General features: G+C 51.1%; 1 protein-coding gene, 1 long non-coding RNA gene and 1 pseudogene across 5 annotated transcripts in view; 2 read left to right on the top strand and 1 right to left on the bottom strand.

Moving 5' to 3' along the window:
* The window catches only part of ELAVL1 (ELAV like RNA binding protein 1), a 40,289-nt gene extending 37,633 nt beyond the window's left edge, over positions 1-2,656 (bottom strand). The window contains exon 1 of the mRNA XM_044254361.1: positions 2,586-2,656. The gene's annotated coding sequence lies outside the window, so the exon portion shown is untranslated. The remainder of the gene's footprint in view (positions 1-2,585) is intronic.
* Positions 2,657-2,886: 230 nt separating this feature from the next.
* Positions 2,887-10,849, top strand: LOC122909798. 4 transcript variants are annotated; one of them, XR_006385184.1, is made up of 7 exons: positions 2,887-3,057; positions 3,572-3,691; positions 3,980-4,087; positions 4,604-4,680; positions 5,432-5,582; positions 8,972-9,077; positions 9,491-10,849. It is a non-coding gene; the product is annotated as an uncharacterized LOC122909798 (long non-coding RNA). The 4 variants fall into 4 exon arrangements; XR_006385182.1 differs by lacking the exon at positions 3,980-4,087; XR_006385183.1 differs by lacking the exon at positions 3,980-4,087 and having other exon boundaries at positions 5,460-5,582.
* Positions 10,850-23,722: 12,873 nt separating this feature from the next.
* Positions 23,723-23,908, top strand: LOC122910908 (annotated as a pseudogene).
* The last annotated feature ends 971 nt before the right edge of the window (positions 23,909-24,879 follow it).

Consider the following 24,879-nt stretch of genomic DNA (forward strand, 5'->3'; position numbering starts at 1 on the left):
CCCGCACCTCCCCCACCATTGCTTGGCCTCCTCCAGGAAGCATTATGTGATCTGTTTTGCCTACCCGGCCTAGGTGAACAGTCTCCTTTTCTGTGCTTACACATCAGCCAGTGCATAACCCTCACCGCACGTGTGGCTAAATCTGCCCACACTGTAATCACCACTGCCTCTGAGAGCCTAGCAGCGGGGCAGGGAGGGTTGGTTAAAGGAGGGAAGCAAGACTCACTTCCCTTCTGTAGGCTGCTTTCCTCTGCTCTTCCCCTGACTTACAGACTCCGGCCGGCCTCGCTGCTTTACTATTGCCACCTAGGGGCAAAAGGCGGCAACTGCACTTTCCTCACCATTCAGCATTTAATTTGGCTCAATTGAATGGGATAAGAACACAGGCGAGGGAAGGAGGGAACGGTTAGCCGTTTCCAGGGCGGGTCAAGGGAGAGTGGCAATCAGGGGAGGTTCCGAACGGTAAGCGAGCTCTGAGCGGGGTCTAGCAGCATGAGGAAAGCATCCCTAGGTGGAGCAGAACTGGAAAGTTCTAGGCCATGTGGACAAAGGGCAGAGAGGATGGAGTTTCAGGTCCAGGTGCAGGTGAAATGCAAAAGGGAAGGAGGGTTAGAAGATGCAAGACCTGAGATCCCAAACTTTTAAATCACCTAAAGAGGGGAAAAAATTAAAATCTGTTCCACACAGAAAACTTTTAATCAGGAATGATGATCAGACCTGCATTTTAAAAAGACAACTTTTGCTGGAGTATGAAAGGACAGAGACGAGAAGGAAGCAGAGAGCGAGAGAAGCAATAAAGCAAGCCGTGAAGAGTATTTTCATAATTCTCTCGTTTTCCATTTGCTGCACCATGACCTCAGACTCAGCACATCCAAAGCGAACTCTGCCTCCTCCAAAACCAGTGCTTCAACAGAAACATTTATTTCCACATTTTGAGATGCTTGTGTATCTCAGCCTCTTTGTAGACCCTGAAGTCACAAAATTGTGTAATAGATCCCAGCACAAACCTTCGCACACAGAAGACGGTGAATGAAAACTGAACGGAATTCCTCTCGGGATTCCCTGGACCCTTGTGACCGTAAGAGCGATAAAATCTCATGATTAAGAGTAAGGATTTTGAGTCAGAGGGCCTGAGTTCAAATCCTGCCTCGGCCATCTTATGGTGCGAGACTGGTCATAACAAGTGACCCATCTAAGCCTTGGTTTGTTTGTCCTGAAGATGGAAGTTACAACAGCACCTATCTCAAGGGCTAGAGATAAAGATCTGTAAAGGAACAAGCCCGTAGTAAATCCTCACTAAATACTGGTGATTACTTATGACATTATCTATTCAGTGCTTACCGTGCTCAAGCCATTGCTAGGGGCTTCCCATACCCTTAAATCTGCACAGCAATTTTTCCACTCCATTTTACAGATAAGAAAACTAAGGCTGCCACAGTTGAATTTGTACAAGTTCTGGGGAGCCTTGGATCCCGATGTATCAGAAATGAGGCCGGAGGAACTTTTAGTAAAAGATCCCTTAGTTCAGTGGTGCTTCTCTTGTGTGTGTAATACTTTTGACAATACCTCAAGACATTTCTGATCTTCACAACTGGGGGCGGGGGTGGGGGGAGGGAGGAAAGGAAAGAGATCCTGCAGGCATCTAGTGGGATGCTACTCAACATCCTACAATATACAGGACATCCTCTCCACCCCACCCCCACCACCACCCAGCGTGATCAGACCCAAAATGTCAGTAGTGACCAGGTTATGAAATCCTTCTCCAGTAGGACCATCTTTCCCATTTCCCCACTTCTGGACCACTGACCATAAAGATCCTACATGAATACTTTTGGTAATGGGGGGGCTCTGTCCCTCCCGGGGCAGCGCATGCAAAAGTTCTTCTCCACCTGCCCGCACACAGTAGGTATCAGAACCCATTTTAATAAGCCTAGCAGCAGAAGAGACCGGAAAAGGAAGAGCATCCATCCCCCATTGTTCAATTGCATGCAGGTTGTGTTTTCAACACACACACACATATTTTACAAATCCCAACGTCCCACGCCCCAAAAACAGCTTTGTTAGAGATGGCGTTCAAAAAATACATATTTTTCTAGGACTCCCATACATTCGGAAAGGTATGCACACTTCTAAAAGGACCTCCGATCGACCGCGGTTCTCTGACAACGACTACAAAAGAATCTGTAGGATTTCCCCGGGGAGCGAGCCCGTGGGCCGTGACCTCTGCGCGCTGAAGGCGCTCACCCCACTCCCTCGCCTCTGGCTTCGCTCTCCCGCCCCCGGCTCCTCGGCTCCCAGGACTGCTGGGGCCCCGGCCGCGGAGCCCGGCCGCCAGGCGCGTGCCCACGCCGTGGTCCCCCTCGCCCGCCCCTCGCGGCGGCCGAGGAATCCGGCCCGGGGCCTGACGCCGGCGCCCACACCGGCCGGCCCCCGCCCGCCCGCCGCGGCCCGCGCGCGTCCCCTCCCGGCCCGGTGCGGCCTGGGCCTCGGCCGGTGCAGGCCCGCGGGCGCCCGCGGCCGGGCCAGGCGAGCTCAGGCCTGCCGCGGCCTACCCCGTCGGGTGCCGCCGAAGGCCCCCGCCTCACCTGGACGCGGGCGGGCGGGCCCGGGGCTGCTCCGGGGCGGGCGGGCGGCGGCGGCGCGGCACTAACGGCTCCGCTCGGCCTCGGTAGCGGCGGCGGCGGCAGCGGCGACGGCGACGGCGGCGGCGGCTCCTCCTCAGCGCGCACGACCCGCTCCGGCCCGCGGCCCGGACACGCCCCCCCGGCGCGCGCGCCCATTGGCCGGCGTCCGCCACGGCGCGCTTCTCATTGGCCGACGTGCCTGTCTCGGCGCCCCGGGGCGCGCGGCGGAGGCGGGACTTCCGGCCGGCGCCGCCTGCGAAGGGCTCGGCGGCCGGCGGAGACGCGGGTGGCCGGCGATGGCCGCGGAGGAGGCCGGCTGGGGCCGGGCTCATGGAGGCCGACGGAAGGCGGTGGCCAAAGAACCGCGCCCCTTGGCGAGCGCATGCTGTGTGCCTCGCGCCTGTCTTTCCCGCCGCCGCCGCCTCCCTGCCAGGTAGGAATGGTCAGCGCGCCAGGGCTGTGGGGACAGGACCCGGGTTCGAATCCCGACCCCGACGTTTCCGCACTACGTGCCGTTGGGAAGTGGCTGACGTCACCTCGCCGGGCCTCAGTTTCCTTATCTGGTATGGTGAGGAGGTGGAGCATGGGACGTGGTCTGCCTTACATCAGTGTTGACTGTTGGAGCTAGCGGGTTCTCAGAGGGGCATCCTGAGTCAGTCATTAAAATTTTATTGAGCGTCTACTATATGCCAGTCGCTTGTATTGGGCAGCAAACGGGCAAAAACGTTAGCCACAAATGTTAGGTGTATGATTTAAATTTCCTAGGAGCTGTGTTAAAGGAAAGAAAAGTTTAAAAAATCCAGGTGATGTTACAATTATTAATGTGCTTTATTTAACAGCGTGTCCAAAATGTTATTTCTATGTGTAATCAATATAAAAGTTATGAGATTTTTTACATTTTTCTGCCCCCCCGTCCACGCCTCTGAAATCTGGTGTGTCTTACACAGTGCATCTCAGATCGGACTGGCTGCATTTCCACAGCCGAGCAACCACGTGGCTACCGCGCTGACCCTGCAGTGCTAGATGGGGTCCTGGAAGAGACACCAAGTGGATTTCCCATCAAGTAGGTGGGTAGGGGTAAGAAGAAAAGTAAATTGGAGAAAGGTATGGGGAAGGTGGGGAAGGTCGGGAAGATGGCATTTGCTGAAGGAACCGAGCAAGTAATTATTGCCGTTCATTGTTTAACGCACTGTTTGTCTTTTAGGACTTCCTGCAATGATGGGAATGTTTTCCACCATCAGTGCCTAATTTAGGAGCCACTCGCTGCATGTGGCTTCTGGGCACTTGACATGTGGCTGGTGCCGTGGAAGAACTGAATTTTTAACGTCCTTAATTTTTACTTAATTTAAATTTAGTCACATAGAGGATGGCCGTTCTTCACACTGAATACTTCGTGTGCGTTCTCCTGTGTGATGCTCACAGCAGGCCTTTGAGTCGCCGTGGGGAAGAACGAAGTCCTTCATGTATTTATATTTTGTCTTTGTTCTCATTAGTAGACATTGTCTTTTGGAGCAGCTTGAGATTTACAGAAATACTTGAAAGAAAGTACAGAGTTACCATTTTCTCCACACCCAGTTTCTCCTATCAGTAACAGGGTTCATTAGCACGATACATTTGTTATAATTAATGAATCAATCTTGATACATTATGAATCGAAGTTTGTGGTTTATTTAAATTTCCTTTGTTTTTACTTAATGTCCTTCTTCCCTTCCGGAGTCCCATGCAGGGTGCCACATTACTAAAAGTTGTCCTGGTTTTCACTCTCTGTCTCTCTCTCTCTTCTTTCTTGAGCTAGAACTGACATGTAACACATGCCAGTTTTTGATGTACGGCATAATGATTTAACGTATGTGTATGTTGTAAGCTAATTAGCACAAAAGTTCAGTTAACACTTGTCACCACCCATAATTGTAAATATTTTGTTGTTGTTGTGATGAGAACTTTTAAGATCCACTCACTTGGCTGTGCTGTTTCTTTAGGCACCTCGCGGCTGTGGTGGGTTCTCAGATTCTCCTTATTTTTGATGACCTTGACGGTTTTGAGAAGAAATGATCAGGTATTTTGTAGTAGAATGCGCTTCTATTGGACTCTGTCTGGTGTTTTTCTTGTGATAAGACTGGGATGATGGGTTTGGGGGGAGGAAGAACCCCAGAGGTAAAGCATGACTCTCATCACCTCCTGTAAGGGCACCTACAGCCAGCATTATCTGTACCGTTGATGTTGACCTTGACTGCAGGCTGAGGTAGCATTGGTCAGGGTTCTCCACCGGAAAATTACTTGCTGCCCCCCACCTTTCTGTAGTGTGTATTTTGGAAGGAAATCATGTGCAGCACACGCCTAAAGAGTGAGAAATCTTCCTTACATGAGATGTCTATGTGAATTATGTGGAATTCTTCTGCATGGGAGCGTTCTCTTCTCTCCCTGACTTATTAGCTTACCCATGATTTAATTATAACAATGTGGCCGCTGGATATTTATTTCCTACTCTGGGTTATAATCCAACACGACTGTATTCTGTTGTTCGAATTCTTCCAGCTTTGGCCATCGGGAGCTTTTCCAGCTGGCTCCTGTGACCCCTTAACACATTCCCATCAGTGTGTTTGGCTTGGGATGTTTTTGTTTTCCTGGGAACACTTCCTAACTTCCTGGTACTACAAGATGTTCCGGGCTCATCTCATATATTTCCTGCCCCAGTCCTAGAATCAGCCACTTCTCCCTGCCTGGTTCCTTTTATTAGAGAGTAGTGTTAGAAATCAAGATCTGGGCACTCGGAGTGCTCGTTGCCACTGGGGTGTTGTTTCTTTTAGGTCCTCAGTACTTTTTCCTCGGCCCCAGTGTGCCCTGCAGGTGCTCCGCCCTGGGGATACCACAGCAGCCGTGCCACACGGAAGTCACAGTCAGCCTGTGGGAATGGGCTGAAGCGGGCAACTCCAGCACTGACAAGGTGTGCAACCTTGGGTAAGTTTTCTTAATCTCTCTGAGCTTCAGCCTCCCCATCCGCGAGGTGCGGGTGATTATAAGACTTCAGGAGGGCCCTGGGAAAATTAAATTGATCTCCCCACTCTTAGAACCTTTGGTGTGACATGTTTATTGAATTTGATTCTTGTTTATAGTGATCAGAAATTGCACAATTACGATCATTACAAAATAATTACGATCTGCAGAGGTTCAGAATGCCAGGAAAGCTTCCCACGTCAGAGGGGTTGCAGCTATGGCAAGAAGGGTGAGTCACCAGGCAAAGGGGAGGGCAGAATGTTTCTGACAGAACAGGAAGTGCAAAGACCCTGATTCAGGCAGCGGTCGGGCACACTTAGGGACTGAGAAGAGGCCAGTGGTGGAGACGAACAGGAGAGGAGACTCATGGGATTGGAAGGGGCACGTCACACAGCGCCTGGTGGGCCATGGCGAATTGAGACTCAGTCTTAAGAGCAAGGGAGGTGACTTTTTCAAGGGCACATGTCTAGCAAGGACAGTCAGGATTGGAACCCAGTTCTGTTTAGTCTCAGAGATCTTTATTTTCTTGGTCTGAATTTGAGAGAGGAAGTTCTTGGTTGGTGGGGGGCTTATTTTGGTTTGTTTTTGGTAAAAAGCAGCTTTTGTTCTTAGGGGTCAGAATCTGAATATACTCCAGCCACCCAGATTCTGGGTTGTTCTTGTCATCCCTCTGAGTACCAGCTCTGAGGGCTGGTGAGGTCAGGAGACACAAAGATGACTTAGCCTGCATTCCCGCCCTTGGGCACCTCACTACCCAAGGGAGAGGAGGACACAGAGACACATAAATCCAGCCAGGGTGACGAGGGATAGGCACAGAGCACCACCTCTCATGGAGCTCAGTGTCCAAGCTGGAATACCATTGGAGCAGGTGGGAGGTAGGGCTTCTGGACAGAGGGGCCCCGAGGAGCGCAGGCACGGATTTGTCCCAGGGGATCTGGTAGGAAACGGGAGCCATCAGAAGCACTGGATGCAGCTTGTGAGGTCGCACTGGGGCGACATCTGTCTCCAGCCTCAAAGGGCTCTGGAGAGTCAGGCAGAGAAACAGGGATTTTATCCTGTAGACCAGGAGCCAGCAAATTACAGCTTACTCGGCCCACACCGTATTTGTACTGCCTTTGACTAACAGTGAGGGCTGCTCTGGTTTTTTTCTTAAAGAGAGAGCGCGCGAGTGCATGAGGAGGTGGGGAGGGGCAGAGGGAGAGGGAGAGAGAGAGTCCCAAACAGGCTTCATGTCCAGCATGGAGCCCCTGGCGGGGTTCGATCTCCCGACCCTGAGATCATGACCTGAGCCGAAGAGTCAGAAGCTTAACCAACTGAGCCATCCGGGCCCCTTTGATGTTTACGTTTTGAAGGGGTTGAGAAAAATAACAGGAGAGGAGCTCTGGCTGCTTCAGTGGGTGGAGCACATGACTTTTGATCTTAGGGTCCTGAGTTCAAACCGCACACTGGGCTTGGAGCCTACTTATAACAAAAATGAAAGGAAAAGCAGAAGCGGAATAGCATCTCATGACGTGAGAAAATTATAATTTAGGTGTCCTATTAGGTTGGGTAGTGACACAGCGTCACCTGTCGTTTGCATGTGGCCTGTGGCGGCTTTCCAGCCCCCGCCGCAGAGGCAGGGCCGCGTCCTGCCTGGACATGCTGTGGGGTCTCACTGGACCCTGCTCCTCTGTCACCGTTTCGAAATTCTTAGTTATCTGTGCACGAGGGGCCCCTCGTTTCTGTCTTGCATCAGGCCCTGAAAATTACATAGCCAGGCTAGTGACAGAGACCGAATGGCCTGCCAGGCCTACAGTATTTACTGTCGGGTCCTTCTCAGAAGTACATGAATCCTGTTCAGAATCGCAGCCCCTCCAAGACGGCCATGACCTCATCTCTGGCACCTACAGCTGCGTGACCTTACCTGGCAGAGGGAACCCGGCCAAGGATCTGCAGAGGGAGAGATGATCACGGATGATCCACACAGCACGTGTAATCACAGGGGTCCCATGGGAGGGGGCCAGGAGGATCAGAGCAAAGAAGTGATGACGGAAGCAGCGGCCGGTGTGCCCGTTGCCGGCTGTGCCCGTTTAGGAGAGGCCTTGAGCCACAGGGTGCAGGCAGCTTCTGGAAACTGGCAAAGGCCTGGAAACAGATTTCCTCCTAGCACTCCCAGAAGGGCCCACAGCGCGGCTGACACCTTAATTTTAGCCTCGTAAGACTGCTTTCACGCTTCTGACCTCGGGGGTCGTAAGAGAGTAAGCGTTTGTTCAGGAGACACAAAGATGACTTAGCCTGCACTCCTGCGGGAAGGCAGGGCAGCCGTTTGTCACAGCGGCCACAGGGCACTGATGCACCTGTCCCAGGCAACGAGCATGGACAAGAATTTATTTTGTAGCTAAAGAGAATCTTAGATGAGAGACTGCCTTTGCTTATTTATATGAGGAAAACAAACCGGAGGCAGGGGGTGGATAGCCAGGGCAGGGACCGGGGGGCTGGATATGGACAGGAGGGTTCCAGATGTTGACGAGGTGGGATCCGGAAACTGGTCAGTGCCCAGTCAAAAGTGGAGAAGGAGGTGTCCTGATTTATTAGACCCAGGGATGTGAGGGGAAGCCGTGACGTCTGAACCATTTCTAGGGCTGCGAACATAGGTGGGGGCTATTTTGGGGACACAAGAAACGGGTTTCACTGTCAGGCAGTTACTGGCCTCCCAAGCAGAGCTGAGGCATTGCAGCAGACACTGCTCAGGAGGTCAGAGGCTGGACGGGCCTGGACAAGCCCAGAGAGCCTTCTGGAACTCAGCACGCTTTACTGCTGCCATCCAATTCCATCTCAAATGCCCAATAGGTCAGTTGTGTCAAGAAACAGAAACTTTCTTTATTTTTCCTTAGGCAACAGCATGCATTTTCAGGTTAGCCACAGTTTGGAGGTCATGGCCTTGTGCCAAGGACACCGGCCCCTTCCAGGTGTGGGTCACCTTGGTTCCTGCATGTGCACATTTCTGCCCCGAAAAACCCGGCCCTGGAGGAGGCGTAGGAATGCAGGGCTTGCTTTCCGGCACTGCTGTGCTCCTACCTCCCTGCATCTCCGTTTGCTTATCTGTGAAAGGCAGGTGGCACCACCGCCTCAGGGACAGGCGTGAAGCAGGCACCGAGCTGAGCGTCTAACGCGACTGACACCACAGAGAGCAGGAAGGGTCTGCTCTTATTTTATTTTATTTTTTTTAAGTCAGCTCCATGCCCAGCATGGAGCCCAGTGCGAGGCTTGAACTCACGACCCTGAGATCGAGACCTGAGCTAAGATCAAGGGTTGGTCACTTCACCGACTGAGCCACCCAGGCACCCAGTCTGCATTTTGTCTTAAAACCGCAGCTCCTGGAATGCCACCCCCGAGATAACGTGGGTCACTGATCTGGACAACCGCGGCACATTTTGCTTTCCAGAATGATCTTTCTGCAACTGACCCATAACCATTCCCGTGAGTATCTTTCTGGCAAGAACAGCACTGGGCGTTTTATCTCTCCTGAGGTCAAAGGTTAGGAAAGGCCCTGCAGGTCTGGTTCCCAAGGGTCACGGCATGGCCTGGCTTTCCCTGTTGTCCTGGGGTTGTCGATAGCCATCACTTTCTCCTCCAGGTGTCCTCAGCCGGTCGCCCTCGGTCCCACGCTGATCGTGCAGCAGCCGTTAGCACTTTTAGTTTCCGTTTGTAAGGTTTCTGATGTTTCCTTTTTATGGCATATAAGTTCTCTTTCTTGCTGGGCTAATGTTTCCTGTGTATTTGTGGGGCTTTCTGCAATGCTTTTTAATTGTTTTTTTTTTTTTTAAGTGAAAATTCAGGCGTTTCTAATATATCCACAAAGTGGTGCAAACTTCACCACTGTTTCGTTCCAGATCATTTCTTTACCCCAGAGTGAAAGAAACCCATGCCCGGTAGCAGTCCCTCCCCAGCCTCTGGCGACCACGAGTCTATTTCCTGACCCCAGGGATTCGCCTGTTCTGGTCCCTTCATGGAACTGGAATCATGTCTCGTGTGGCCTTTTGTGTTTGAGCATCCTCCATCAAGGTCCATCCACACTGGAGTGTGAACTGGTACCTCGTGGCTGAGTAGCATTGCACCGTGGCGACGCCATATTTTCTCGCTCCAGTCATCACGTGACGAACATGGGGCTCTTCCCACCCCTTGGCTCTTGGGAATAACGCTGCTGTGAGCCTTCACGGACGAGTTTTTTACGAACATATGTTCTCCGTTCTCTTGGGTCGATTCCTAGGAGTGGGATGGCGGGGTCCCATTGATCACTCTATGTTTAATGTTTTGAGAGACCGTTTTCCCCAATCCTTTGTTTATAAATGAGGTGGACGCTCCGTGCTTGCTGTCACGGCAGGCTGTCGGCTGGCTGCGACGTGTCTCCAGCCTCGTTCTTCACGGCGACTCACAGCAAGCAGACTGGGGGGCTCATGCGTGTGCTGTGGTTTGCGTGCAAGGTGCCTCCCGCCGGCCCCTGATGTGCTGGCACAGGAACACCGAGGACGGGTGTTTCTGTTTCTGGGTCCTGCCCCCATCCACTCCCCAGCAATACCCCCACTCCCCGTATCACAAAATCTTCAAACCTCTCAGCTCCCCAGACATTGTTTCCAAACGCACACGTTTCTCAGAGCGCCCCGTGCTTGCCGGCGTGCAGTGGAGAGCGAGGTGTGCGGTAGGAACAAGCCATGTGTTATCAGTCTATTAAGAGCTCACGCAAATTGATAAGAACCAAGGGAGCAAAGGTCAGAAACAGTTTGCAGGCAGAGTCCAAAAACCTCAGAGCAGGTCAACCAGGGGGCCCAAGGGTAGGACCCAAGGTGTAGATCATTCCAGCATTGCCAGAACCCCCACACTGGCTTTCCCCAGGGCTGGCAGCCATGTGATGCCAGAAAGACACCCATTGGAAGATACCTGCCCAGCATAGAAAAAGGGTCACTTTCTGCCTCTGTCGCTGAAGTGCTGACCATTCTCCTGAGCCACCCATGGAAGGGCTGTAGGCCGAAGGACATTTGGCATTCTAGACCTTCGGCTTGGCACTGGTCCAAATGCCCAGAGATGAGGCTGGCTTAATGAATTGCCCATTCACTAGAAAAAATGGGTAGAGGCCTGTGACCATACGGAGTTAGAGTGGCTCCCGGCCTCTAGATTGGCCACTGTGTGGATGCCTTTCCTTTTTAAAAACTTTTAATTTTTTGGGGCGCCTGGGTGGCTCAGTGGGTTAAATCCTCTGCCTTTGGCTCAGGTTGTGATCCTGGGGTCCTGGGATCGAGCCCCACATCGGGCTCTCTGCTCAGCAGGGAGCCTGCTTCCCCCTTTCTCTCTGCCTGCCTCTCTGTCTACTTGTGATCTCTGTCAAACAAATAAACAAAATCTTTAAAAGAAAATTTTAATTTTTATTATTATTTTTTAAAGTCAGCTCCCCTCCCAGCATGGAGCCCAACGTGGCACTCGAACTCACAACCCTGAGATCACGACCTGAGCTGAGATCAAGAGTTGGACGCCTAACCGACTGAGCCGTGCAGGTGCCCCGTGTGCGGACACAGTTCAGTCCTCATGGTAAGCCTCTGAGCTGGGGCCTCTTACCCCCATTTTACAGAAGGATCAAGGGAACCCAAGGTCACACACTCCCAGAGGGTGGCAGGGCGGAGCTAGGCGTGGGGACCACAGGGCCAAACAGCTCATGATGTGAGAGAAAAGGATGGGGCACAGAAGTGCATCTACATGACACGTGGCCGTCCACCTGCAGCTGGAAGAATCCTGGGGAGAGTGGAGAAAGGGGAGGGTGCAGGCCAGCGCGAGAGAGGCCCCAGCCTCAACCGCAAGGGGATGGATGGGCGGTTAGACTGCGTAGGATGCAGATAAGAGGCGGGGGTGTGGGGGGTTGCGTCTAGGAGAGAGGAGGGGCCGAGGAGAAGGCTTGCGTAGATGACTCTGGAAGAGAAGAGCCCAGCGGGTGGGCATCATGGGGCCACAGTGCGTCTCTGACGTGTTAATTCCACTCCCCCTTTCAACCAGAGCCCAGTGGCTTAAGATGGTTGGGTTTGGAGGGAAGGGGACATCCTCAGTATGCAGTTAAAGCACGAGGTCCGCGTGGGAGAGTGGGGAGACCAAGGCCATGGGGAAAGGGCCTGTCTTGGCCTTCATTCCCTCCCCACGTCCCTAGGCACCCGACACCTCTCCCGCCTTACTCAGGTCCGTCCCGGGCGCCTGGGTTTGCTCTGGCTGCCGAAGCAAAGCCGGCCGGTCTGGGTGGCCCCGGAACAACAGAAATCTAATTTCTCACAGAGTGTCAGATAAATGTTTTTTGTTTGTTTAAAGATTTTATTTTTAGGGGCACCTGGGTGGCTCAGTGGGTTAAAGCCTCTGCCTTCAGCTCAGGTCATGGTCCCAGGATCCTGGGATCGAGCCCTGCATCGGGCTCTCTGCTCGGCAGGGCGCCTGCTTCCTCCTCTCTCTCTCTGCCTGCCTCTCTGCCTACTTGTGATTTCTGTCTGTCAAATAAATAAATAAAATCTTAAGAAAAAAAAAAAAGATTTTATTTTTAAGTAATCTCTCCACCCGGCATGGACCTCGAACCCATAACCCCAAGACCTCAAGTCGCCCATTCCACAGACTGAGCCAGCTGGCGCCCCTAAAGAGATGTTTGATATTATCATATGTATGTGAAGGTGCATTTGAAGTAAAATCGTTTTATTAGTAAACAGAGTTCTTTCCTCACAGTTCGTTCTGGAGGCCAGGAGCCCAAGCTCAAGGTGTTGGCAGGGCTGGTTCTTTCTGAGGTGTCCCTCCTTGGCTTGCAGATGGCCGCCTTCTCCCCGTGGCCTCACATGGTCTTCCTTCTGTGTTCTTCTGTGTCCTATTTTCCCCTTTCTGTAAGGACACCAGTCACTGGATTTGGGCCCACCCTAATGGCCTCATTTTATCTTGATCACCGCTTCAGAGGCCCTCCCTCCAAATACAGTCACATCCCAAGGCCCTGCGGGTTAGGGCTGCGACACATGAATGTTGGAGGGGGCACACGGTTCGGTCCGTCCCCCTAGGTAAGCCCGCTGGGTTTCAGCTCAGGTGGCCCTTAGCTCCCATGGGCACTGCCCAGCCTCTGCAGTTAGGGATGCGAGGTTCTCTGGTGGATGGGGCTGGCTCGGAGCCCCGGTGGGAGGACGGGGGTGTGGGGGCATCCGTCAGGGGCTCAGGCCTGGTGACGGGCCCCCTGGATGTCCCCAGAGGCTGGCCAGATGAGCTACAGCTGGCACAGGAGCAGGAAAGGGGATCCACGAGCAGCTGGCGGGGAGGGGGCACTGGCCATCTCCCAGACAGTCCTCCTGCCCCCAGGAGCAGGGGTTCCACTGGGCTCCCACCGAGAGGGAAGCCCCACAGGACACGTGCTCTCTTTCCTCTCCTCTCCGTGCCTCCGCACCAGGCCCGGTTTTGCTCCTACCCCTGCCTCCCTCCTTTCCCCTGGCCACCCGCCCCCGACCCTTGGCACAGCCGTGCAGCCAGCGAGTTTCCACAGGTGCTGTGATGAGAACGGAGCTGAGAGGCCCCGGCAGCCGCCAGCACGAGCCCTGCTCTCCCCAGTCGCTGTGGCTCCTGCGGGACCGGCTGGTCTCGTCCCCACCAGTGCCCAGCACAGGGCCTGGCAGCCGGATGTCAGAGGTTTGCTGGCCGAAGGAGCAAGAAACAGGCCCTTCCTGGGAGGCCAGCCACACTTAAGACCCCGGCCTGGGTTTGTCCCATTCTGGCTCGGCCCGCCACTGTTGCCCCCGGCGGTGAATCAGGCCCCTCACGCCAGGGTCCCTTCCATGGCTGGTGAGCGAGGTCTCCCCACTCCTGCCCCAGCCCAGTGACCACACAGCCAACCCCTCCACCTGTCACCGGTTCTGTCCCCTGCTGCCCCATGCTTTGTGAATGAGCTTGCTTAGTGCCTGCCCAGTGACCAGTGTCCTGTGTCCTTAGTGCGTGCGGGGACCCAGAGGCCAGAGTGGTGAGCCGGGGTGGGGCGGGACAAGGTGAAGCGGGGTCGGTTGGGGTGAGGAGAAGCGCCTCGGCTCTTCCAGCTCTTCAGGCCGCCGTCTTGGGTCTGGGTCTTGCATTCCCCGGGGAGGGGTGTTTAACCCATCTGAGCGCACCCAGGGCAGGCCAAGGGTCAGGAGGAACTGAAAGCTGCTTTTCCCAAGAAAGGCAGGACTGTTGTGCAAGGCCAAAGGTCTCTGAGCAGAATCCCTCTAGGGGGTGGGGGGAGCCCCTCCAAGTTTGGAGAGACAGAGCCAGGAAGCAGCTGTTAGTCTCTGTGCTGTAAACGGGGTCTCTCTCTCTCTCTCTCTCTCTCTCTCTCTCTCCCATTGACCTTTGAGCCGGAGGAGTCTTCCAGTGGGGGGCGGGGGCAGTGCAGCTCTAGCCATCCCTCCTCCCCTGCTGTGCCAACCAGTTCTCTCTCCAGTCATTGCCAGGTGTCCCCTGCGAGCAAAATCGGCCCAGGTGAGAATCCCCCACTTGAGAGAACCAAGCCTGGAAAGGGGCCTCCTTTGCCTGGGGTTCGGAGGCTGATGTCAAGGGCCTTCAGATCACATCGGGGCAGCTATTCGGGGAGGCTGCTGTTTGATGTGCCCTGTTCGGGGGCCTGGAATTCTCCCCACCCCCATCCCCACCCGCCCTTTTCCAGAACGGGGTCCACATACCACTTCCCCCAAGAAGTGCTCCGTGGGTGCCGTGGCAGGCAGAATCGTCCCCCGTGTCAGGTGTCCATGTCCTCATCCCCGGAACCTGACGCTGTCACCTTCCACAGCGGAAGGGACTTGGCAGACGGGGCTGAGGCAAGGCTCTGGAGACGGAAGAGGATCCTGGATGATGCCGAGGGCGACACGTCACACGAGGGTCCTCAGGACAGGGAGGCAGGAGGCTCCGAGCCAGAGAGAGAAAGAGACAACAGAAGTAGGACACAGAGAGAGACTGGAACGGGCTCCAACCGCTGGCTTTGCAGGAGGAGGAAGGCCGTGCGCCAGGGAGCGTGGGCCACTCTGAAAGCTGGAGGGGTGGAGACACACACGGCCCACAGAGCCTCCAGAAGGATCTTGGCCCCGGCCAGTAGCTTGATTTGAGCACTTCTGCCCTCCAGAACCCAAAGATCAGAAATTCATGTTGTTTTAAGCCACTCTGCTTGGGGGTAGTTCATGACCGTGGCCGCGGGAGCTCGGGACAGGCGTGCGTTCCCTCTGGAGCCCGAGTCGGGGGTGGGGGCACTGGGCGGTCAAGCTGGCCTCCGTCCTTCTTGGGGCACGAGCTGTGCTCTACCACAGGCCTGCTGTCTCTCGCACTCGTGCCGAGGACTCCGTGTATGAGGGTTAGGGGTCGGGCTTTGCGTGGACCAGACGTTCTCAGGCTGAGAACACCGCAGTGAAGCAGACGGCGGGGGGGCACTTTTCTCCCCACTCCACACGCCCAAGAATCACACATAAAAAGACCAGAAAGCTCCTGTCTTTGCTTCACGTTGCAGACTTGGAAATTCTTCTCGCGTTCTTCAAGGCGTCGTGGGCCCCGTTCCTTTCGCCCCCATCCCCAGGAAGAGGCCTCTTGGATTTTTTTAGCCAACATAAAAGGGAAAGTGAATTTTGCGTTCAGAAGTTTGCAATTAGACACATAGCCCATGAGGCACCTCCAGCCCCTTTATCAGCAGCAAAAATACCAAGTGGGGCTGGTTGTGTGGCCTCAGCCTGACCCCAGAGAAAGGGACCAGGGACTGAACCATGAGAAAATGCTCTTGTCCCAGAGATGACGGAAAGGAGGGGAGAAGGACCCAGAGCGGGTGTATCTTCAAAGCCAAGGCAGGCGGGAGCCCTAGGGGAGCCACCAGGGGTCTGCGGGCCACACAAGCAGCCGTCAGGGACCCGTGGAGCCGGAGCAGGGGTGACAGGGACAGTCGGCAGGAGGGGTCGGGGATGCCAGGTTTCTTGGGGTCAGGGAGACTGGAGAGGCATCCTTGGCCTTTATCCCCAGCAGACGGGGTGGCCGCACAAACAGGCAAGACGGGAGAACCGGTGATGGGAGCAGAGAGGTGGGGAAAGTGTCCGCTGTGGTTTTTATTTTCTCCGCTCTGATGCTTTGAGTTCCGGGGGCCTCGCTGCTGTGGGAGGAACTGCCCCTCCCCGGGCTCGCTGATCCTAGCGAGAGCACACGCCTCGCCTGCCTCCGCTCCTCCTCCGACCCATCAGCAGGCCGCCACACTCTAGGAGGCAGTGTCCCCTTGCCCTGATGTCCCCAGGGCCCAGGACCAGATGACTAGGCCGGCCACTGTCCCCCAGAGCCCGAAGACGTCGTTCAAACCAGCCGGTCCTAAGCCAACTGACCCTGCCTTCCGTCCCGTAGAAAACACTGTGAAGGCTCCTGCCCACATCTCTGCCTTGCTTGCTCCCTTAAGTGGCCCCACGGGGTGTGGTGCCCCCTCCTCCTGGGGTCTGTGAGTAACGGACTGTCTCCTGCTTTGTTAGCCTCACCATATGGCACCTGGGTGGCTCAGTGGGTTAAAGCCTCTGCCTTCAGCTCAGGTCATGATCCCAGAGTCCTGGGATAGAGCCCCACATCAGGCTCTCTGCTCAGCAGGGAGCCTGCTTCCCTTCCTCTCTCTCTACCTGCCTCTCTGTCTACTTGTGATCTCTGTTTGTCAAATTAAATAAAATCTTTTAAAAAATGTAACTTTAAAAATAATAATAATAATAAAACCTACATTTTAAAACCCCAGGGGACCCACCTGTCCCTGGGGAGGGCCAGAAAGGAGAAAATGGTGTCCAAAGGAGGAAGAGGGAGTGGACACACGGGCCCCCTTGTCTGGGTGACACTGGAGGAGGGGGGACTGCTCGCTCAGCTCGAAGCCCATGGGAGCTGATGTGTGCAGGGGGTGACCCGTCCTGTGCTGCCGTCCGCTCTCAGCAGTCGCCGGGCTTCCCGTGGGCTGTGCACCGGAGCCGCCACGCCCTCACCCTCTGCGGGTCCCACCCCATGAGCCCCGCGAGGTAGCTGGCCTTGCCCCCCTCCTGGCTGGCACTGGCTGGCCGCAGCAGCCCAGGACGAAGCTGCCACTCGCCCCGCAGCACCAAAACACCCGCATGGTGACCCGCGCCCAGCACGGCCCCGGCATCCAGAGTCACCTGGGGGAGAGCCGCCCGCGGGCCGCGCACCATGCCCCCCAGTCCCTCAGCCCCGACCCCCTGTTGCTGTCAGCTTGGGCACAGCCTGGGGCCCTGTGGGGCTTTCGGACCCCTCAGCTTACCCGTCCCTTCCTTTTTTAACGGAGGCACCGCTCAGCGCAGCAGTTAGGAGGTGCCAGACTTCTGCAGTCAAGCAGGCCTGGCCGAGCTGCTCATCCCTGACTCCCCGGGCACAGCACTGACTGGCCCCAGCCTCAGTTGTCACATCAGTGGATATAAAATTCCTGGGGAGGGGACCTGGCGTGTTGCAAGTAGACGACAGTGGCGGTTGCATTCTTTGTTGCTACAGCTGCTAAGGGATCAAACAGGGACGATGGCTTCAACATACACAGATACAGCAGCACAGCCTGTGAGAACAGAAACTCGGATCCCCTAGTTCCTCACTGGAGCAGTGGTTCCCAGTGGGGGTGGGGGAGCCAGGGATTTTTGTCTGGGGACATTTGGGGCTGTCACAACCAGGGAGCCATGCCCGTGACAGCTCGTGGGTGGAGGCCAGGGATGCGGCCCAGCATCCTGTGACACACAGCATGACCCTCGGCAACACAGAAGTGTCTAGCCTCTAGTGTCCACAGTGCTGGGACTGAGAAGCCCTACCCTTGAATGTGAGCTGTGAGAGGCCAGGGGTTTAGTTCCTGTCACTCACTGTGTAGCCTCCTATTCTGGAACGTGGCCTGGCAGAGAGTAGGCTCTCAGAAGCGTCCATGGTACTCATGCTGTCCCAAGCCACAAGTGCTAACACCTGCTCCCAGCACCCTTGGACCCTCCCAAAACACCAGTTGCCACTCCAATGCCCCTCGGCCACCACCCTTCTAAGCCACCTGCCATGGTGACAACCATGACAATGGTGTCCCCCTTACAGGTGGGCTCAGACCACCACCAGGACCTGGAGGCCACCGTCAGCCACCGGATCCCCTTTGAACTCTGTGCCTCCTGCATCTGCCTGTCCCCATCTTTCTATTCTGACCATGGTGAGTTTGGCTTTGAGGAATGTTGCCACTGATTTTCCTCACCAAGCTCTTGAGGAGAGGGACCATGCTGAGAAAATGATGGCACTGTGGGACCCACAAGGTGGCCAAGTTTTCATCGGATGTCAAGAAAGCAGACTGTGGTGACTGGGAGAGCAAGCTGGAGACCACAGAGCATAGAATACTCTTGGTGCAAAATGTGATTTGGTCACCACCAGCACTGCACAAAGCGGCCATCGACAAAAATGGCCAAGTCATCCCTGTAACTTCAGTGAGGGTGACTTCCATCAAAGACTTGGGCGATCACCTAACCAGCCTGCACAAAATGGGACCCCAGAACCCCTGCATGGCAGTTTCTTTTTGACAAGGACACCCCAGGAGGGTGATGACGACAGAGCCTTCGCCAGGCTTCCCTGCAGCCACGAGTGACGTCCATGGCAGGGAGTGAACGTGTGCCGTGTGTTCCATGCCCTTTTCGCTCAGTGGTGTCCACTTCATACACTTGTACCATTCCTTCAAATAGAGCAATTCGTTATCTCCTGAGGAATTGTGTGTGCCTGTTTTGACCTGTCTGGGGGTTCCTTGAAGGAATGATGCAAGTCCCTGGCTTCTGTTTTTCCCACGTTGTAACTCTCAAAGCAGGGAGGGACTATGCAGAGGGCATTCCCTGAGTACAGCTGACAGGCAAATGAACAAAGTGCTGCATATGTGGGAAAAGATGACAGTTGGGACAAACAATAGAAGTGCTGAAAGCCTGAGAGGAAAAGCTGGGGGAGGAGCTACTTGGGGGAGGAGCTACTTGGGGGAGTAATGACTTTGAAAATCCTCACATCCCTGGGGCAGGATGTGTGCTCAGAAAAGATTTTAGAAGCCCCTAAGTGTTCACCTCCGGTGATCTTTAGTCTCACCCCAAGCAGGAAGTGAAGGCTAAGGCAGAGTTGTAAGCGACCTGGCTTGGAGTTACAGGAGTGCCCCAATGCAGAGTCAGTCTGCAAACACCAAGAAAGTACTTTGTCTCCTCTCCTCTTTCCTCCCTTCCACCCTGCCCTCTTCCTCTCTCCTTTTCCACCTTTCTCCGTCTCCTCCCCCTCCTCCTCCTCCTTGTGTCCTTCCTTCAGGCCTTTAAGAAATGTCCAACAGCTGTATTCAAATTACCTAATTTTCAACAACAACAAAAATGAAGCATGCTGAGAAACAAGAGCATGTCCCATTTGCAGGAAAATGAGAAACTAACAAGTGATCCCTTGAGGACACATATATTAGACTTGAAGACTTTAAATCAACTGTGTTAAGTATACTCGAAAAGCTAAGGGGAACCATAGACAAAGAACTAGGGGAAATCAGGAGAATGATGTCTCATCAAATAGAGACTATCAATAAGAAAGAGAACGTATATGAAAGAAACAAATAGAAATTCTGGAGCCATAAAATAAGACAAGATGAAAATTTCCCTGGACAGTTTCAACAGAAGATTTCAGTGGGCAAAAGAAAGAACCACTGAACTTGAAAATTGGTCAATTGAAATTATCCAGTTTGGGGAGCCAAAAGAAGAAAGAATGAAGAAAAATGAGTAGGACCTTTGGGACACCAGCCAGAGTATAAGCAAGAGATAACGGGCATCCCAGAAGAAAAGGAGAAAAACTTTCAAAGAAACAATGGCTGACTGCTTGTTTAGTAACAATCATGAATCTGTACGTGCAAGAAATTTGACAAATTCCAAGCAGAAAATAAACCAGAGATCCATACCAGACATTATAATTAAGTTATTGAAAAATAAAACCAAGAGGGGTGCCTGGGTGGTACAGTCAGTGAAGCAGCTGACTTGGTTTTGGCTCAGGTCATGATCTCAGGGTCATGAGATCACACTCAGCACAGAATCTGCTTGACGTTCTCTCTCCCTCTGCCCCACTAAAATAAATAGATAAATAAATATTTACAAAGACAAAGAAGGACCAAGAGAACCTTTAAAGCAGCAAGAGAGAAGTGACTCATTACATACAAGGGATTGCCAGTGAGAATAACAGCTGATTTCTCATCAGATATCATGGAGTCCAGTAAACAGCAAAAGTCATTTAAAGTGATGAAAGGAAAAAACCTGTCAACCAAGCATTCTGTATCTGGTAAAACTATCCTTCAGAAAGGAAAGAGAAACTAAGATACTCCCAGATAAACAAAAGTTCAGAGACTTTGAAGCTAGTATACCTGGCCTACAAAAAATTACTAAAAGGAGTCCTTCTGACTGAAATGAACACTCGCTAGCAATTAGAAGACCCAGGAAAAAATAACACTAGGAAGATAATCACATAAGTGAATATAAAATCCAGATTTACTGTATTCTTGGTTTGTAACTCCTCCCCCCCATATATGATTTAGGAAACAAGTCCATAAAGCAAGAATTATAAAGGTATGTTAATGGAAATGCAATGTATCAAGATGTAATTTGTGATAGTTAACAATACAAAGGGGAAGGGATGCAGATGAGCAGAGTTTTTACACTGTTGAAGATAAGTTGTGCTAATTGGAACTGGATTGTCACAAGTTGAGGATACTAACTGTCACCTTAGGTAAATAAGAAGAAAATAATGGAGTATATACAGAAAACAAAATAAGGGAATCAAAGTGGTACATTGTAAAAAAAAATCGATGAAACACAGGAGAAAATTGTAATGAACAAATTAAGGAACAAAATAAGTATAAGACACACTTGTAAAACAAATAATAAAATAGCAGAAGTAAGTCCTTTCTATTTTCTTAAAAGATTTTATTTATTTATATGACAGATTGAGTGAGAGAGAGAGCACAAGCAGGGGGAGCAGGAGAGGGAAAATCAGACTCCCTGCTGAGCAGGGAGCCCAATGTGGGGCTTGATCCCAGAGCTCTGGGATCATGACCCCAGGTGAAGGCAGACACTCCACCGACTGAGCCACCCAGGCACCCCAGAAGTAAGTCCTTTCTTATCAGTAATTACTTTAAAGATAAGTAGATTAAACTCTCCAAAGAGAAGGCAGGCAGTGACAGAAGAGATAAGAGACAGGATCCAGCTGCATGCTTCCCACAAGAGACTCATTTTAGATCCACAGATACAAATAGATAGAAATGAAAGAGAGGGGAAAAGAAAGTCCATGTAAATAGTAATTGAAAGAGAGCTGGGATAGTGGCTCAGTGGGTTAAAGCCTCTGCCTTCCACTCGTGCTTCCCTTGGGATCAAGCCCCGCATTGGGGCTCTCTGCTCTGCAGGGAGCCTTCTTCCTCCTCTCTCTCTCTCTCTCTGCCTACTTCTCTGTCTACTTGTGATCTCTGTCTGTCAAATAAATAAATAAAATCTTAAAAAAAAATATGAGAAACAAAGAAGAACATTACCAACTGATAAAAGGGTCAATCTACCAAAAGGATATGAAAATTATAAACCTACACCTACCAGGGTGCCTGGTCAGTGCAGCAGGTGGACCATGGGACTCTTGATCTCAGGGCTGTGGGTTTGAGCCCCATGTGGGGTGTAGAGATTGCTTAACATTTTTAAAAAATCTAAAATATTTTAAAAAATATAAACGTATACATACCAAACTACAGAGCCCCAGAAAATATGGATCAAACATTGGCGGAACTGAAGGAAGAAATAGACCCTTTTACAGTAGTAGCTGGTGACAGCAATACTCCCATTTTCAACAACAGGTTTTTTTTTTTAATTTGTTAGTTGTTCATTTATCAAGACAAACGATTCCATAACCCAATATTCGTGCTTCAGAGTTCAGGAACACATGTCAGTGACAAACTTCAATTGAACTCAATCCAAAGAAATTCTGTACATTCCAAAATCACTTGGCACTCTGAAAGATACCAGCCCTCTTCATCTCCTCAGAATCTTTCATGGAATCATAATTTCTGTAGAAATCTGCATATGCCTTCTTTCTGGGTTCAGCCACAGCAAACGTAAAGAAAGCTGCAACACCCAGGGCTACAACAAAGGCTCCAACAACATGAAATCGCAGATGCTTGGCCAGAAGGCCTCGCATGAGGTTTCGTCAAAGCACTGGAAGTCATGGTAGTTATTCTCCTCAACACCAACCTCAAACCTAACATCCTTCCTACCCGATAAAGAAAATCCCCATTTTCAACAATAGTTATAACCAGACCTACTCGACATGCTGAGAATACTCCAGCAAACAACAGCAGAACACACATTCTTCTCAAATGCGTGTCGTCCATCCTCCTTTATAGGCCATAAGTCAGGCCACACAAGTCCAGTGAATTTTGAAAGATTGAAATCACACAAACTATCCTCTCTGACCACAACAGAATGAAGCTAGAAATGAATGATGGAAGGAAAACTGGAAAATTCTTCAGTATTTGGAATTTAAACACCACTTAAAAAAAACAAAACTCCAGTTAACATACAGTGTTCTGTTAGTTTCAGGTGTGGAATCCAGTGATTAAACACTTCTATACACTACTCAGTGCTCATTGCATAACCATAATCTTAATCCCCTTTATGTATTGCACCCATCCCCTACCCCATCCCCTCTGGTCACCATCTCATCATTCTCCATGGCTAGCACTCTGTTTCTTGGCTTGTCTCTTTTTTCCTCTGTTCATTTATCTTGGTGCTTAAGTGCTACATACAAGTGAAATCATATGATATTTGTCTTTCTCTGACTCATTTCACTTAGCATTATACTCTCCAGCTCTATCCACGTTATCGCAAATGGCAAGGTTTCCTTTTCTTTTATGGCTGAGAAATATTCTGTTGCATACGTGCTATGTTGTCTTTATCCATTCATCTGTTGATGGACACTTGGATTCTTTCCATAATTTGGCCATTCTAAGTAATGTTGCAGTAAACATAGGGGTGCATATATCTTTTCAAATTAGTGTTTTTGTATTCTTTGGGTAAATACCCAGTAGTAGATATTACTGCATCACATGGTAGCTCTATTTTTAATTTTTTGAGGAATCCACATACTGTTTTCTTTAGTGGCTGCACCAGTTTGTGTTCCCACCAACAGAGCACGAGGGTTCCTTTTTCTCTACATCCTCACCAACACCTGTTGTTTCTTGTGTTTTTGGTTCTAGTCATTCTGACAGGTGTGAGGTGATATCTCATTGTGGTTTTGATAGTATTTCCCTGATGATGAGTGATGTTGAGCATCTTTTCATGTGTTTGTTGGCCATCTGGATTTCTTAAGCAACACACTCTTAAACACCAATGAGCCAAAAAAAGAAATTACAAGGGAAATTAAAACCTATTTTGAGATGAATGAAAACAAAAACACAACATGCCAAAACTTACAGGATGCAGCAAAAACTGCTCAGAGAAGTGTATAGGTATAAGTGCCTGCGTTAAAAAAGAAGAAAGATCGTGGGGGCACCTGGGTGGCTCAGTCAGTTAAACATCTGCTTTTGGCTCAGGTCATGATCCTAGGAATCTGGGATTGAGTCCTGCATCGGGCTTCCTGCTCAGCAGGGAGCCTGCTTCTCCCTCTGCTTACTGCTTCCCATGCTTGTGCTCTCTCTATCTCTGTCAGATAAATAAAATCTTTTAAAAGAGAGAGAGAGAGAGAGAAGAAAGATCTCAAACCAATAACTTCACTTTATACCTTAAGGAATTAGACAAAGTAGAGTAAATTAATCCCCAAAACTAGCAGAAAGAAGGAAATAATAAAGATTATAAGGGAGATAAGTGGAATAGAGAATACAAAACAACAGAGAACGTCAACAAAACAGTTGGTTTTATGATAAACTGGCAAACTACCTAGACTAAATAAAAAAGAGGAAATAACTAAAATCAGAAATGAAAGTGGGGACAAAACTCTGGACCTCAGAGAAGTAAAAGTTTGTAAGACAATGCTATGAACAATTAAATGCCAACAAATTAGATAGCCTGAGAGTAATGAACAAATTCACAGAAACACACTACTAAAACTGACACAAGAAGAGCTTTGCGCAGTGGCAGTATCGTGGCCAGTGGGGTTTATCCGAGGCGCGATTATTGCTAATTGAAAACTGACACAAGAAGAAATAGAAAATTTGACCAGTTCAATGTGCTACCCTAAGGATTTGACTCCTCCCAACCCCCGCTAAGCCAGTGGTTTTTCAAACTCTTTTCAGTGGCCTAAGGGTTCCCACATACCTAGGGTGAATGGGGTTGGGGGTGCTCTTAGGCACCCCAACCCCTGGTTAAACCACACAGTTCTATTTTCATCTGTTCTGTTCTTGGTGGGTGAAGGGGTCTGCAGAGCATTTCTTAAAGAGTCAGGCCCTGTGGATTTGACCTAGCAAACCCTGTAAAGAAGAAAATCTGGCCAGGTGGATGTGTCAGGGCTCCATAGCCAAGCAAGGGGCAGTGCCAGGCTGGGGCTGCTCAGAGGAAGGACATGTACAGCCATAGCAGCCCGAGGGAGCTGCAGGTTCTGACAAGTCCTGCCTGGCTGGTCCCACTCCCCTCATGGTAGCCCTTGTCTCCTGTTTGATTGGCTGTTCAGTGTCCCCTGCAATTCCTTATGAATTTTAGACTCCCTTTTTCCATTTCTGCAAAAATTTTCATTGGTATTCTGATAGGAATTGCACTGAATATATAGGCTACATTGGGTAGTACTGTCGTCATAACCATGTCAAGCCTTCCGTAAACATGGAGATGTCTTTCCATGTACTTAGGTTTTCCTTAATTTCTTTAAGCATGGTTTGTAGTTTTTAGTCATAAGTCTTGTGCTTCCTTAGTTAAGTTTATTCTTATGTATTTTATTTTTTGTTGATGCTATTGTAAATGTAATTGTCTTTTAAATTTCCTAGTCAATTGCTCATTGCTACTGTATAGAAATGTAACTGATTTTTTTTATGTGTTGAGCTTGTGTTCTGTAACTCTGCTGGCTTTATTAGCTCTAATCATGTGTGTGTGTGTGTGTGTGTGTGTGTGTTCTTTAGGATTTTTCTCTCTATATGATCATGTCGTTGGTGAAGATAGTCTATTTCTTCCCAGTTTGATTGCCTTTTTAATTTCCTTTTCTTGCCTAACTGCTCCAACTCTAGCACTGAGCACACTGTTGATTGGAAGTGATGAAAGTGGGCATCATTTTCTTGTTTCTGATCTAAGGG

The sequence above is a fragment of the Neovison vison genome, chromosome 6 (assembly GCF_020171115.1).
Source record: "Neovison vison isolate M4711 chromosome 6, ASM_NN_V1, whole genome shotgun sequence".
Lineage (NCBI taxonomy): Eukaryota > Metazoa > Chordata > Mammalia > Carnivora > Mustelidae > Neogale > Neogale vison.